Source organism: Betta splendens, chromosome 22 (genome assembly GCF_900634795.4).
Source record: "Betta splendens chromosome 22, fBetSpl5.4, whole genome shotgun sequence".
NCBI lineage: Eukaryota > Metazoa > Chordata > Actinopteri > Anabantiformes > Osphronemidae > Betta > Betta splendens.
The window spans coordinates 15,533,868-15,550,642 of NC_040900.2; the positions used below are offsets into that span (position 1 = coordinate 15,533,868).

At 43.6% G+C, this 16,775-nt stretch overlaps 1 protein-coding gene across 25 annotated transcripts in view; it reads right to left on the minus strand.

The window, feature by feature from the left end:
- myt1lb (myelin transcription factor 1-like, b) overlaps positions 1–16,775 on the minus strand; it is a 227,492-nt gene that overhangs the window by 174,185 nt on the left and 36,532 nt on the right. For 4 of the 25 annotated variants that reach the window (XM_055505619.1, XM_055505626.1, XM_055505617.1 and 1 more), the window contains exon 2: positions 8,014–8,120. The exons of the other annotated variants lie outside the window; for them this stretch is intronic. The gene's annotated coding sequence lies outside the window, so the exon portion shown is untranslated. The remainder of the gene's footprint in view (positions 1–8,013; positions 8,121–16,775) is intronic. 25 annotated transcript variants of the gene reach the window in all.

Genomic DNA, 16,775 nt, shown 5'->3' on the forward strand with positions numbered 1-16,775 from the left:
CTTTTGGGCTAGTTTAAGCAGCGCTGAAGCTTTGAAACACCTTGGAAGTCCAGCCTGGCTGACTGTTACTTCGCTGACCCCGAGCCGTCATCATCACCGCGGGCGACGATTCCTGGCCCAGAGGCCGCGGCACCTGGACCAGAGAGGGCACGCCTGCTCAACCGAACTGGTAACGGGAGACGCTGCACAACAGCTACAGCTCTAAACTAAGGCAAGACGAACATCTCTGAACCTCTGAGAATTCTGGTGTTTCTCAAAGCTCTAAAATTGAACATTCCAAATTGATTAGTTATACTTGGATTCGAATTAGTTAGAGACAAATACTCTTTTCGCTTGATCAAAGCCATCACACACTCAGGTCTTGACCATTCTTTGTGTTTTCACTCATTGATTCATTCACTGTTCATCATCTCATTCTGATCGTTCTCTCATTTTCTATTCTGTTTATTTGAGTATTTCCATATTATGTTATTCATATATCCAGTAGTGTTAGATTAATAAAACGTTAAAAGGAATCTGGTTTTGTGTGCATTGTTCTTCAGATTTAAGCAGAGGTCACTGAACCGCAACAAGAATTCACGGCATAAGAGACTGATTTGGTTTTATCACAAGAAAGTGGTTATTGTTGTTCATGAGTAGTAACTCATTGAATTGACATCTGTCGTTGACTAGATTAATACAAGCGTGGTTTCAGCTTTAAAACAAACCTAGTGCCCCAGCTTCGAGGTATATTAATGTTTCTGCATTAATATCAAACTCTTAATAATTTGAATCCGCTACATATTATTGGTGCCGTCCGCGTGAGGCGTTATTTCATACCTTTGCTTGTCTGAGAAGGTTGGGAACCATAGTTCGGTTGAATAGAATCAGTTGTTGGTGCATTTCTTGTTTGACGTTCGAAAAATTTTGATCTAAAGCTTAGTTGGTTTACAATAAAACAAGTTGACACGGCAGTGCGCTGTGGAGTGTTGTTGTTTAAGTCTGCGCCGCGCAAGTCCTCCAGCCGAGAGGGGCGCGCAGATAGTAAAGCGTTGCTGACGAAGTCAGAAATACGTAGAAGAAGAATATTGTTTTGATTGAAGCGTGTTTGCAAACATTGTTATAACTGAGCGTCGCCGTAAAATTAAAGGCCTTGTTGGCGAGTTCCTTGGTTGCTACGTGTTCCAGAACTAAGGGCTGCGCCCTGGATTAAGTCGATTCTGTGCGTGTTCCAGTTAATTCACCTCTGATCCAGACCTTCCCTTTAGAGCAGGTGGATTAGCTACCCAGCTCCCTATAAACTGTTAAAACGAACTGTTTGACAGGGGAAGAGTGACGTTTATTGCACATTATCTTGGTGAGTCATATGGACTCCTTATTGTTATTGAAGAAAACCGGTTAAATAGTGAAAACGTTGAAGTTGCCCACTGTGCAATGCCAAGTGGGAAATAAATGATCCGAAGTTGTTAAGACTCGATACTGTTCAGTTCAAACGTTGAACTGTTGCTAGGCCTTGGAGCCCAAAGCATGTAGCCGCCGTGCTAAACTTAAGTGTATGAACTAAAGGCTCTGACCTGCATTCAGAGCGCAACTGACCTAAAACTTTACCTGCAGCGAGCGCCTTTCAAGGGGCGTGCCCAAAAGTTGTCGGTGCTGACGTCACCGCCTTACAGCGCCTCCCAGTCGAGAGCGCATGTCGTCCTTAAACGGAATTAAAATCCGAGTGATACTCTCTGCCTCCACCCAGTGGCCGATTTGGTTAACTGAGTCAGAAAGCAGGCATTCCAGCAGAGTAGGCCCAGTGCATCTCATAGTTGGATTTAAATAGCCTTAATTGTTGATAAACACTGTTTTGCTTATGACTAGTCACATTTAATCCTATTTACCCACCTTTGATTAAATCATACATTGTATGACTTTAATGAGTTCTCCTTTTCTTAAAGTTAAAATTAATTGATAGGTAACTGCTGATCTTTGAATATAGACTGCAAATACTTTGATATTGCTAACTATTATTGAATTTTTTTTGAGTGGGCTAAATTACCTTTGCAATTTTTTTAGCTTATTCTATTTGATTGAATTTTACCTGTTATCTTTGATTGCCATATTGTGTATAGAATTTTTTTTTAGAAATAACTTCCATAAAAAATTTCATTCCTTTGATCTACTCTAGTTAAAGAAGCGTTTGAATTTAAATAACTGATTAGGTGCCTCCTCACCTGTATAAAGATACAATCAGGAAGGAGTCAAATTTTTTTGTGATTAATTGAGAACCACTAAATTCTAGGGAGCTGCTGACCAACCTCAGTAACCAAAACACTGGTAAGATGGCGCCAACCAATGAGTTGAAAAACCCTAATACCAGCGTGTCCAATGACCCTAGAATAGATATAATAGATAATAGATAGAACGACAACCCAGCATAATCAGAGATGATTATGACCTGCTATGCGATGCTCTAGAGCGGGAATACAGTGATACTGTCTCACAATCTGGACTTAATGCAGCTATTGCTATTAAGCAAGCCCGACAGGAAGATCCTCAGGCGTACTACCGACACCTTCTTCGAGCCTACTTCGGCTCTAGAAATGAACCAGGAATGGAGGAAGACGTAAACTTCAAAACACTTTTTATCAAAAACCTCCATCCTGCTACTAGCAGTCATCTTGGCATTTCAGCAAATCCACGCAACTCCTCCAGCCAACACTTACGTGAACTGGCATCGTTGGGGTTTGCAAGACACAGAGATTCATCAAAAGAATCCTGAGCCAAGCACTGTGTTCAACATTGACACCAAACATTTACCTCTGAGATTAGAAGGAGCCTATGATGGTGGCTCAAAGGACACCGAAAGAACTCCCTGGAGATCCCATCGACCTCAAGATAGTCATGAACCATACAGGTTTCAGAAAACTAACCCATGGCGTAGCCATTCCAAGTCATCTTGGTCTGACAAAAGGCCAAATTCTATGAAGTATGAAAGGGAACATCCTTCCTCTACTTCCTTTGAAGATCAACCTAACCCTCAGCACAGAAGTGACTTCCGAGTGCAAAGGGGGGACAAAGGTGAACGACCACACGCACAGAACGGTTACCATCGAGATTACATATCTCCTGGTCCTCCTTGGCGCAAATCCTTTAATAAAGAGAATAGAAATGGTTATGTGGAGAACAGAAATACCCCACATGAGCCCCACTTTGACGCCTCAGGCCTCAATGAAAAGGACTTGGAGACACTTGAACAAGTTGCCCAAGACCTCAGAGAGAAAAAGAATAGAACAGCCGATGTTTTGTCACTGACAGCTTTACAGCCAGATCCTCAGCTAGATCTGATTATTCAGAAAGAACTTCCACTAAGCCCTACAGAGACTGGGCCACTCACACATTCCAGCCCTAACACCATGTGTGGCTGAGACACCAGAGTCTTCCAGTGCAGTCTTGGTGGTTCCGCTGGACTCTAATGAGTCACCCAATGATGATGATCCGCTCATTCCATGTGACCCACCCTTCTTACAATTTCTTGGGAACCTCACTAAAAAGGGGGTTGCACGAAAACCTCACTTAGCAGTCACGGATGGAAAACACCTTCAAACAGGAGGCTCTTCTTGACACAGCTTCCGACATCACTTTAATATCTACTGCACTGCTCAACAAACTGACATCAATGATGCAGCAGACAGGCAAACAGCTTACACTGCATCCATGCTCCCTGAAGATTCAACCTTACTCCCCTACAGGGACCATTCTTACAGCCATGGCTTTGATCCATATGTCTATTGGTCCAATGAAGTTTGTTCATCCAGTATACGTGTCATCCCTGGAAACGGTTCCTCTATTGATAGGCCAAGACCTACTCAACCGCTTGGAACCAGTAATAGACCTCAAGCATTCCAGAATCTGGGCACAAGTCCGTGACCCTGTGCCCCTCCCTCACCACCAGCCCACAGAGGTCCAATGCTGCACCCTTACCGTTGTGGCGCCCTCTGACGCCACTAGTCAGGCTAATCCATTGACCAAACAAGGCACCATTCTGGGCCTGCCTGTACATTCGATCCAGAACTGGTTGGAACATTTTTACAGCATTTGCAAATCATTGTACTTTATCATGTGCCTACTATCGTATGGCTCTGACGCCCTCACTCTCCTTTGGTCATGGTGCCTCAAAGCCAAAGGGGGGTAGTGATGACGTAGGCCCATGACCCTCCACGCGCAAAACACAGATGAATCAAAACTACACGCAACACTCTTCAACAAGTGGCATACAGGCCACATAGAAAGAACGATCTAACAGATTATAACCAGAAAGCTTCCCACCAAAAGTTCCCAAGTGGGGGACAAGCCCACTAAAGAACCAAAATTAATTCATTAGTGGTCATTGTGTTGTTTTGTTGTTTGATTTTGTGAACTATATACTAAGTGGGGGACACGCAGACCATCCATCAAAGTTAATTAAAGGATGATAAGGATACGACATGCTACCATCTTTGATCTGAACAATATGAGCAATGTTGAAATTTCTGACTTTTCAGTAAACACGTGGTACAGTGATAAAAATAACCTTATCTGAATTTAGCATAAAGATTGTTCAAACTATTAGTGTAAAGATAATGGAGAATATTAAGGAGTCGTCACAGCATTGTCACTCAGTGACACACCCGCTGAGAAACCCACTTTGATCATCGGTGACTCCATAGTCTGAAACGTGAAGTTAGAGAATCCAGCGGTCATAGTTAAGTGTTTGCCTGGGGCCAGAGCGGGCGACATTGAGTCTTATCTTAAGCTCCTGTCTAAGGATAAACGTAAGTACGCTAAGATCGTAATACACGCAGGAGCTAATGACGCCCGGTTACGCCAATCGGAAGTCACTAAAACTAACATTGAGTCGGTGTGTTCGTTCGCCAAAATAATGTCGGACTCCGTAGTTTTCTCTGGACCCCTCCCCAATGTGAACAGCGATGACATGTATAGCCGGCTGTCATCGCTCCACCGCTGGTTGTCTAGGTGGTGTCCTGCAAACGATGTGGGCTTTGTGGCTAATTGGAGCACTTTTTGGGGAAAACCTGGGCTGATTAGAAGAGACGGCGTCCATCCCACGTTGAACGGAGCCTCTCTGCTTTCTAGTAACATGGCCATGTTGCTTAGCCTCCCCACTCCGTGACAACTCAGAGTGGAGCCCAGGACACAGAGTCGCAGTCTTACACGCCTTTCTGCATGTTCTCTACAGCCGCCACCCACTCCTACTCTTAGTTATCGCATAGAGACTGTGTCTGCTTCTCGACCACCTAAACTATACAAGTCACACACAAATCAAAGAGGAGTGACTTACCAGAATTTAATAAACATCGAAACAGTTCCTCTTACAGAACAAAGTAACAGTAAGCTAATAAAGTGTGGTTTATTAAATATCAGATCTCTCTCATCTAAATCCTTTTTAATAACTTACTTGATAAGTGACCATCACATAGATCTGTTCTGTCTCACTGAAACCTGGCTGCAGCAGGATGAATATGTTACTTTAAATGAGTCGACTCCAATGAGTCACATCAACTATCATGTTCCAAGAAGTACAGGTAGAGGTGGAGGAGTAGCAGCAATTTATAACTCAGATTTATTAATTACTCCTAAACCTAAACATAGTTATAACTCATTTGAGAGCCTCACTCTGAGCCTTTCCCACCCAGACTCTAAAACTCAGAAGCCAGTTGTGTTTTGTATTGTTTACTGTCCTCCAGCTCCATATTCGGAGTTCTTAACTGAATTCTCTGAATTCTTATCTGACTTAGTTCTTAGCACAGATAAAGTCATTGTAGTGGGAGACTTTAACATTCATGTAGATGTTGACAGCAACTGTCTCAGCACTGCTTTTAACTCCTTAATAGACACTATTGGTTTTACACAGCAGGTAAATGAACCCGCTCATCGTTTTAACCACACCCTCGATCTTGTCCTGACACATGGGGTTGAAATTGAACATTTAATAGTTCTTCCCCAAAACCCTCTGTTATCTGACCATTTCTTATTAACTTTTGAATTTAGCACAACTGACCCTATAACAGCTGGAAAGAAATGTTACTATAGCAGATGTTTATCTGACAACGCTGTTGCCAGATTCAAGCAGATAATTCCATCATCTTTTGCCTCAATGTCTTGTAGATACACAGAGAACAGTCACCTTAATCCTTATGAACAGGTTGACTGTCTTGTGGATGATGCTGCAGCTTCTCTACGTACAATGTTAGACGCAGTGGCTCCTCTGAAGAAGAAGACAGTGAATCAGAGGAGGTTAGCTCCGTGGTATAACTCAGAGATCCGCAGCCTAAAGCAAAGGACCAGACAACTAGAAAGACAGTAGCGTTCCAACAAAATAAATGTAAACTGCATTGCATGGAAGGACAGTCTAATGAAATATAAAAAAGCACTTTGTGCTGTTAGAAAAACATATTATTCCTCCCTAATTGAGGAAAACAAAAACAACCCCAGGTTTCTTTTCAGCACTGTAGCCAGGCTGACTAAGAGTCATAGCTGTGTTGAGCCTACTATCCCCTTAAATCTCAGCAGCAATGACTTTATGAACTACTTTACTAATAAAATTATCATCATTAGAAAAAACATTCAGCAGCGACTTCTTCCAAATGACAGAAAGCACTGTCTAGATCCATCAACTTTAAATATACCAAATCCTCTGTCTTACCTTGACAGCTTCTTCCCCATAACTCATATGGAGTTAACCTCAATAATCAACTCTTTCAGGTCGTCCACTTGTCTTCTAGATCCAATCCCAACCAGATTACTCAAAGAGATTCTACCTTTAATCAGCTCGTCCATATTAAATCAAATCAACCAATCTTTACAACTAGGCTATGTACGACAGGGTTTTAAGGTGGCTGTGGTCAAACCTCTATTGAAAAAAACAACCCTGGACACTGGAGAACTAGCCAACTATAGGCCCATTTGAAATTTACCCTTTATTTCCAAGACTCTTGGAAAAATCGTGGCTAAACAATTATCTGACCACCTGAGTGGGAATAACCTGTATGAAGATTTTTAGTCAGGATTTAGAAAACATCATAGCACAGAAACAGCTCTGGTTAGAGTCACTAATGATCTTCTATTAGCTTCGGACAATGGTCTAGTTTCTGTCCTTGTCCTTGTCCAAATGCAGCACTAAGATCTTGTTAGATCTTAGTGCTGCATTTGATACAATTGATCATAACATTCTATTACAGACACTAGAACATAGAATCGGGATTAAAGGAACAGCATTGGGATGGTTTAAATCCTATTTGTTGAACAGATTCCAGTTTGTTCATGTTAATGATGAATTCTCCACATGCACAAGGATTAGCTATGGAGTACCACAGGGTTCTGTGCTGGGTCCAATTCTGTTTAGCCTATACATGTCTCCTCTAGGTGAGATTATTAGAAAGCATTCTATTAATTTTCATTTTTACGCAGATGATACTCAGCTATACTGTATATGTCCTTGGAACCAAATGGAACAGATCAACTAGTCAAAATTCAGGGTTGTTTAAAAGACATTAAATCCTGGATGTCCCAAAACTTCCTTTAACTAAACTCAGATAGAACCGAGATTCTTATTGTTGGGCCTAAAAATCTGAGAGAGACACTATTGAGTCAGATAGCCACCCTGGATGGCATAACATTAGCTTTAGATTCTACTGTGAGAAACCTTGGTGTCATCTTTGACCAGGATCTCTCTTTTACATCATGCATTAAACAAATTTCCAAAACCGCCTACTTCCATCTTAGAAATATAGTTAAAATCAGATGCATCCTCTCTCAGAGCGATGCAGAGAAACTGATCCATGCATTTGTTACCTCTAGACTGGACTACTGTAACTCCTTACTCATAGGATGTCCTAACAGCTCCTTAAAAAGCCTACAGCTTATTCAAAATGCTGCAGCCAGAGTCCTGACAGGACTTAGAAAGAGAGATCACATTTCTCCTACATTAGCTTCTCTGCACTGGCTGCCTGTAAAATGTAGGATAGAATTTAAAATTCTCCTACTCACCTACAAAGTACTCAATGATAAAGCTCCTTCTTATCTTAAAGACCTCATAGTTCCTTATGCTCCCAGCAGAACGCTTCGTTCTCAGAGCGCTGGGCTACTTGTGGTTCCTAGAATGTTTAAGAAAGAAAGAAAGAAATTAACCCTTAATAGTCCCACAGTGGGGAAATTCATTCTCTGCATTTGACCCATCCCCCTTGGGGGAGCAGTGAGCTGCCACATGAGCAGCGCTCGGGGAGCTAGAGGAAAGTGTCTTGCCGAGGCGGGGATTCGAACCGCAGACATTTTGCCTTCCGAGGTCGATGCCCTACCAACTGAGCTACCAGGCCACAAATATGTATGTTAAATGTAGAACAGGGGGCAGAGCTTTTAGCTACCAAGCTCCTCTCCTCTGGAACCAGCTCCCTCTTCAGGTTCGAGAAGCTGACACACTCTCCACCTTTAAGATTAGGCTTAAAACCTTCCTTTTTGATAAAGCTTATGGTTAGAGATGGATCAGGTCACTGGCAATTATTGTTAGTCACAGGAACCGTCTCTTAGTTAAGCTGCAATAGACATAGACTGCTGGGGGACTTAATTTATACACTGAGCTCCTCTGTTTGCTTCTACCTCCTCTGTCCAATAGCCTCCCATCATTGTCCCATGTTTAACTAACCTTGTCTCTTTCTCTCCAGTAGTTGTGCTTTTCTCCTCTCTCTCTCTCTCTCTCCCCCCCACTCTCTCTCCCTCTCTGTCCTCACCTACAAGTATCATTGGACTCAAAGTTTGGTGTCTGTGATGGGCAGCTGCGGATCCAACCATCCTGCCTGCATCCAGTCCCTGGTCCAACCGTCCTGCCTGTGCTCTGTTGTTGCCTGTTGTTGCTTGTTGCTGTTGCTGTGCTTTTCTCTCTCTCTATCCTCTCACCCCAACCGATCGAGGCAGATGGCCACCCACATCCAGTCTGGTTCTGCTGGAGGTTTCTTCCTCATTAGAGAGGAAGTTTTTCCTCTCCACTGTTGCTATCACATTAAATGCTTGCTGTATGTGGGATTTGTTGGGTTTAGTTGTGTGAGGTTTTAAACATTACTTTGTAAAGTGCCTTGAAATAACTTTGTTGTGATTTGGCGCTATATAAATAAAATTGAATTGAATTGAATTGAATTGAAGTTTGATAAGCCCAGGCTCCAATTTGGTTTATTTCGTAGGCGTGATTTAATGCAGGCGCCACTGTAGTAACTTTAAAAGTCTAGGTTACGTGCTGACATTCGGAATATTTTATCTCTGCTTCCTAAAAGCTCAAATTGAAAATCAACAAAAGGTATTACCAGCTTGAAAACTGTTTGGTGATGATGCCACAAAACCAGAACTTTTTGAGATCATACTGTTAGAACTTTAGAAACCTGAAAAGAATTTTTCTCTTTCCCTTCTCTTTCCCCCTTATGTTTCTTCACACATATATATAGTACATACACACATACATGTAGGTAACAAAGGAATCCACTTTAGTCAGTAGGAGCCTGACTAATTGATTATAGTATGTAAAGGCAGATTTGTTTGTTTTACTAGACCTAGTGTTATCTTTTTGCTAGACTTATTTTTTGTCCCTCTTTGGCCAAATATTTTTTTCTTTTGATTTATAGGTTTTTTTACTACTAATTAACTGAAATGTTGCTATGTAACCACCATTGGTTAGAATGTTATTAGTACTGAGTCCCACTCTTTCACGATAGTTCCTTTGACATCCCATAGTCATAGGACAGGTTTCCCCTTCGATTTTATAAGGAAATTAAAAAAAAGTAGAGAAGCACCAGTCTATTCATGGGATTAGAATGTTCCACAGGTTACTGTCTGCCATCCGTGGATGCCTGGAAGTACCTCACGATGTTCTCCATCTTCATTCGATCAGCGTGAGCTAAGTGGGGGACTATGTAGCAATCCACGTCTGGACTGAGGTAAACTGACCTACATGTGAACTTAACTCCCTCCTTTGAAGAGCCTCTACGTCCTCTCCAGTCCCCAGAGATAAGGGACCCTGAACCTTTCTCCACCACAGGAGGCTGGTTTCTATCACAACAGGCACCAATTAGCGCCAACATCTTAAATGTCCATATCAAAGAACCATGAGTCCACTTTGTTGATCTAACTGTATATCTCACAGGATTCCACCTCTGCTTATCATGCCAAAAGGACAGGCTGTAACAATTATCACTGAGAAGCTGCCTCTCCCAGAACTGGGACCACCAGCCATAAAATGTGGAATGTGCTCGTCAAGACAATGAGAGACTTCATTTAGACACAAGTTCTGGTTCAGATGCACCAGAGCTTTCAACTTCCATGAAACAGATGTCATTGTTGTCACAATCTGGGTTTTTAACTAACTTTACTTCCGGTTGTCATTACACGCACCTGCCCGTCATTTAGTAATCAGTCCTTAGTATTTAGGCACCAGTATTCACCCAAGCAAACCGCCAGATCGTTGTGAATACCAGTCACCACCTTCCAGCAATTGTCTCCGTCCGGATTATCGTGTATTGATTCTGTTTTCCTGACCACCGACTCCTGCCTACTCCCTGCCGGTACCGTAATCTTGTTGATTCTGCTAACGAACCATTGCCTGCTCCTGGAACTGATCCCACCTGCTCCCTTGTACCTGCAATACTGAGATTTTCTGTGAATGACCTGGACCGCCTTGTACCACGATTTATGGATTAAACTTTGATTTTTACCACCTACCTCGCACTGTGCATTTTGCTCCTCTCTCTGCCGTTCCTGACAATTGTATTCTGTGGACAAAATGTTTTCATTTGAAATTAGATTGGTTTCTGTGTGATGTTTAATGCTTGATCTACAGATTTGCCAGGAAATTCCTAAAGTTACAAAGGGACTTCAACTTATCACCATGCTTTCCTTTGTGTGTAGGCACAAAGTTGAAATAGAGAGAGTCACCTTCTTTACTTCTTTTAATCTGTGCAACATACACATAGACTATTTCCACCAGCTACAATTTGGTATCCTTGTTCTTGCCATTGAGCTGGCTTCTTAGGACTTGCCTTACTCGTTGGAGGTATTTGGCTGTTGCCGCATTCCTTGTTGCCTGTTCAAGGTTGCCGTCTGCCTGTGGTATTCCAAGGTACTTGTAACTGTCCTCAATGTCTGCTATTCTTCCTTCTGGGAGTGAGACCCCTTCTGTGTGGATTACCTTGCCTCTCTTTGTCACCATCCTCCCACATTTCTCGAGCCCGAATGACATCCCGATGTCCAAGCTGTAGATCCTGGTGGTGTGGATCAGTGAGTCGATGTCTCGCTCACTCTTGGCGTACAGCTTGATGTCATCCATGTAGAGGAGGTGACTTATGGTGGCCCCGTTCCGGAGTCGGTATCCATAGCCAGTCTTGTTTATTATTTGGCTGAGGGGGTTTAGACCTATGCAGAACAGCAGTGGGGACAGTGCATCTCCTTGGTATATGCCACATTTGATGGATACTTGGGCAAGTGGCTTCCCATTGGCTTCAAGTGTGGTTCTCCACAACCTCATTGAGTTTGCAATGAAGGCCCTTAGAGTTCTGTTGATGTTGTACAGCTCCAAGCATTCAATGATCCATGTGTGTGGCATTGAGTCATAGGCTTTCTTGTAGTCGATCCAGGCTGTGCACAGGTTGGTGTGTCGCACTCTGCAGTCTTGGGCGACTGTTCTGTCTACCAGGAGTTGGTGTTTGGCTCCTCTGGTATCCTTACCAATGCCCTTCTGTGCTTCGCTCATGTATTGACCCATGTGCCCACTTATCTTAGCTGCGATGATGCCTGACATGAGCTTCCATGTTGTGGAGAGACAGGTTATTGGTCGGTAGTTGGATGGGACTGTACCCTTTGAGGGATCCTTCATTATCAGGATCGTTCGCCCTTCGGTTAGCCATTCAGGGTGAGTCCCATCCCTTAGCAACTGGTTCATTTGTGCTGCCAGGCGCTCATGGATTGCAGTGAGCTTCTTTAGCCAGTAGGCGTGGATCATGTCAGGGCCGGGTGCTGTCCAGTTTTTCATACCTGAGACTCTATGTTGGATGTCTGCCACTGTGATAGTCACTGGGGTCTGTTCAGGGAGGTTGCTGTGGTCTTTCCTCAGATCCACCAACCACTGTGCATCGTTGTTGTGTGATGCCTCCCTCTCCCATGTGCCTTTCCAGTACTGTTCAGTTTCCAGCCTTTGTGGGTCTGCTCTGCTGTTATTACCCTGCCATTGAGAGTACACTTTCTCAGGTTGTGTTGCGAACAGCCGGTTTATTCGTCTGGCTTCGTTATCTCTGGTGTATCTCTTTAGGCGGCTGGCCAAGGCTTGTAGCCTTTGCTTGGCAGTTTCGAGTGCTTCAGGTATGGGCATCTGGCTGTACCTCTTGCACCTTTCTGGGCCTCTGTCATTCCCTCCGAGCTGCCTTGATTTTTGCCTCCAACCTTCGTTTCCATGGTGGGTATTGTTTCTCATGGCTCCCATGGTTGCTCTTATAGCCAAGCACCTCTAGGACCACTGATGCTGAAGCGTATATCAGCTCGTTGGTTTCTGTGATTGTTGTGGTAGGGATCACTCTCAATGCTGCATTCACATGTTCCATGAGACTTTCTGATGTTACTTCGCTTAGCCGTTGTAGTGGGGTTCGGGGTTGCCTGTTCAGTCTCGCCATGATCTTATCTTTTAGGTCAGTCGCTGCCTCGCTCAGCGTATCTGTGCTTACTGGGGCTTCGTACCCAATTTGGGGAGATGGTGAAACCTCCCCTCTGACCTGGCGTCCTGGCTCCCCCCTCCCCTATATATAGATATATATATAGAGATATATAGTATATAGATAAGATAGATAGAGATGAGAGAGATCGAGTATAGAGAGATATATATATAGAGAGAGAGAAAGAGATAGAGCGATAGAGATGACATATAGACATAGAGATATAGATAGATAGACAGATACAATATACATATACAGATATATATATATATATATATATATATATATATATATATATATATATATATATATATATCTATATATATATATATATATATATATATATATATATATTATAATTGATTTTTTAAGAAAGTGGTTATTGCTGTCCATGACTGGTAACTCATTGAATTGATATCTGGCGTTGACTAGGTTAATACAAGCGTGGTTTCAGCTTTAAAACAAACCTGGTGCTCCAACTTCGAGGTATACTAATGTTTCTGCATTAATATCAAACTCTTAATAATTTGAATCTGCTACACCTCAGATACTCCAATATAAGCAGACCTGAGTGCTTTGCTAGCAAATGATATTAGATCCTAAAGCCTTATTTAGGGAACTGATACCCCTGCATGTGACTGTCTGTCAGTGAAAGCTAAGGGCATATACTAAACTGAAGGCATATACTAAACTATATTTCCTCACTAAAAGGACAGAAGAGACAGTGGAGAGCAGGAGTTTGCCATCTTTGTGCAGTGAAAGGGATTGCAAATAGCCTGTGAAGATGCTTTTATCGCATCAGATGGAATTTAACCCTAAGCTATTCTGAACTGATGCTGCGTTGGAGAGTTTTGCTACAGTTAATGAAAAACCTTCTTTTGTGTAGCAGTTGATGACATTTTCCAACATTCGATTCTCGGGGCATCGTCCTTCTCATTATTTACATCAGATCTCCCTCATGAATTGGAAAGGACATCACCTTGCAGGTGTGTAAATATGCAGCATACATGTTTCATACATGATGAGATAAAAATAGTGTGTACTGTGTGTTCCTAGAGGTGCTTATCTATATTCTGTGGACAAATAAACATGTATATGCACAAATTTGTGTTGACGTGTGAGCAGGTGTGTGTATCCCTGATTGTACAAAGGTCTCAATGCTCTGATGAGGTCTATTGTTCTCTTGTGTTATTTTTTTTCCATGAGTTGTCTGTCTCTCACAAAGCACTTTGTGTCTTTTTTCTCATTCACTCTTGCTATCAACACCCCCACCAAACACACACACACACACACACACACACACACACACACACACACACACACACTGCTCGGATGCAAGTGTGTGCCCAGAATACCAATGATACTGTAGATATATAGGGCTGTCTGTCACATGACCCAAAATGTCCTGAGGCTTTACCCTGGAATGACAGCAGGTGCAGTGTGAGCTTATGCATGCACACATGCACATGTATGTGCATACACACACACACACACACACACACACACACACAAAATTACAGAAAGGTACTCGAGAGCTGCATGATGTAGCTCAGCATAGGCAACAACCGACAGACAGACAGACAGACAGACAGACAGACAGACAGACAGACAGACAGACACACACACACACACACACACACACACACACACACACACACACACACACACACACAGGATGGGCATGCACACCCTTAATCACTGCAGGGGAGCGAGCCAGAAAGAGAGGAGAAAGAGAGAGAACGCCCTGCCATTATTGTACACACAAGCTGCCTCTCTCTCTCTCTCTCTCTCTCTCTCTCTCTCTCTCTCTCTCGTTCTGTCACACACATACAGAACAGTCCTGCAGGCAAGTAAAAAAAGCACTGAATATCCTCTTCAATCCCATCCCTCAGAAACACACATGCATCAGCCATACATACACTGATATCCTCCTGTGGGAAGGCACCCCACGCCTGTTCCTCATGCAAATTTGTCTCTGACAACGCGCTACACAGTCACTGGGTATCCTGTGGCACCAAAAATAGCTGCCTAATAGAACTGAATAGAAAATGTCCTCACTCTCTGCTCAACCAGGACATATTTTCAGCATGAAAGTCAAAGGCCTAGTACAACATGAGACAGAATTTCATTTAAATTTGAATGAGTCACACACGCACGCACGCATGCACGCACGCACGCACGCACGTACGTACGCACGCACGCACGCACACACACACACACACACACACATTCTGGTAATTACCTCTGAGTGAGGATCATATATGTTTTTTGGTTCTGTCTTTGATGCAATTACAAGTACACACACGCAGACACACACATATCCCCCAGCGCCCACTTCACAACCTGAAGCCGTGTGCAAAGCTTCAAGCAAATACAGTGGTCCAGACATTCCTTCACACATTTAAAGAAGAAACAGCCTCTTGTTTAAAGGTGACTGATCATGCAAAATCCACTCTTTAGACATTCTGGAGCGTTCCTTTGACTCTGTGGGTCACGTCTACACACACTGAGCATGGTAGAAGTGCATTTCCTACTTTTTTCACATTTTGTGACTTTAGTAACCCACATGTGTGAGAAAAGCTAAAAAATAGCTATGCTACCGGCTACAGCCAGTCGACTGAGCCTTTGTCCCCTTAAAATGTGCTGCTGTGAGCTGCTGCAACCACACACTTGTGTGGGGAACAGCTAATAGCTATCGGCCTTTGAGTGGCTACAGGCAGGGAGCAGTGGATAGAGCTTTTGTCCTGTTGAAATGTGCTGCTATGAATTGCTGTAACTCCACACAAGCTAGTGGCATGCTGTTGGATACAATCAGAGAGTGGTCGCCTGGACCACCTGATCGGTCTGGTCTCTCCAGCTGGAATCGTGTTTCACGTAGCTTCGCTCTTGTGTTTTCTATAGCCATTAGCTCGTTATCAGCTACACGGACAACTAATTGTGCTACTGCCATGTTGCAATTAAGGACTACAGCCACACAGAAAGCAAAGCGGCAAGACTGCACACTCGTGTGATATAAGGCAGTTTCTGTTTGTGTGTTGCATTAGCCATTAAGGCGCTGTTAGACTTTGCACTTTAGAGCCACAGCTGGGTGATGACTACAATAGGAAATTGAACATGAACACGGTTATGTCTGTTATTACACCATCCTGTGTCATAACCTAAATGGACTTGTTGTTTGAGGTCATGTCATTGTTCTATCAAATTCTAACATGTATGGTAACTGTATTGTGTTGCAAGCTGAATTGCTAATTAGTCACATCTGTGACAAGTGTGTGCTTATCTAGTCAGTTACCTACAGATGCAGCGGTTAATTTTCACGGATTAGCCGGTTACCAGCAGCCCCCTTCTTGTGCTGCCTGCAGTAAGTGTTAAACATGCCAATGTGGCCACCCCATTTTTAGCACAAATGATGCAATTCCAGGCTAAAACCAAAAGGTGGAGCTTTGATCACAAAAGCTTAGTGTCTGACCTGTATAATCAGGATCAAGTACTAAGTATATCTAGTTAGTTAGTTTATGGTGTATATGTGTGTTGATGTACTTATGGGTGGTGTATTCGTCTGTGTTTGTGTGAGTCTGTATGCATGTGGTGCGGTTGGAGTGTGGGGGGTCCGGTTTTCCGCCCGGGCTACATTGATTGTCTGCCTGGGTGGTCTCTTTTCTGCTGACCTCCACCAATTGCTGGCCTTGTGCTGCGGGTCCGGTGGGGTGCCAAGGGATATGGTTGAGCCGATAGGGTGGGCCCCGCTCTGCTCGTGTAGGGGTGGTGGACTGAGGGTGGGCTCCACTCTGGGCGAGGAGGCATCTCCTAGCGGGCTCCCTACGGACTGTGGGTCCTCGGGCTCCCTTCTCGTAGGCCGACCCTCCCACCGGGGGGAGTGTTTGCCCCTGGCTCTCATGGGGCGTGTTGACCCACGGTAGCCCACTCTGACCTCGGGTGCTGTCTCTGTGGCTGCTGCAGCTCTGCCTGGGAGGGTTTGTGTGGGCGGCTTCGGTCGCAACACCTGCACTCCTGGAACTAAAGATGAGTGGGCTCCCTGGCTACTGTGATTCTTCCCTCCACTCGTTTGGC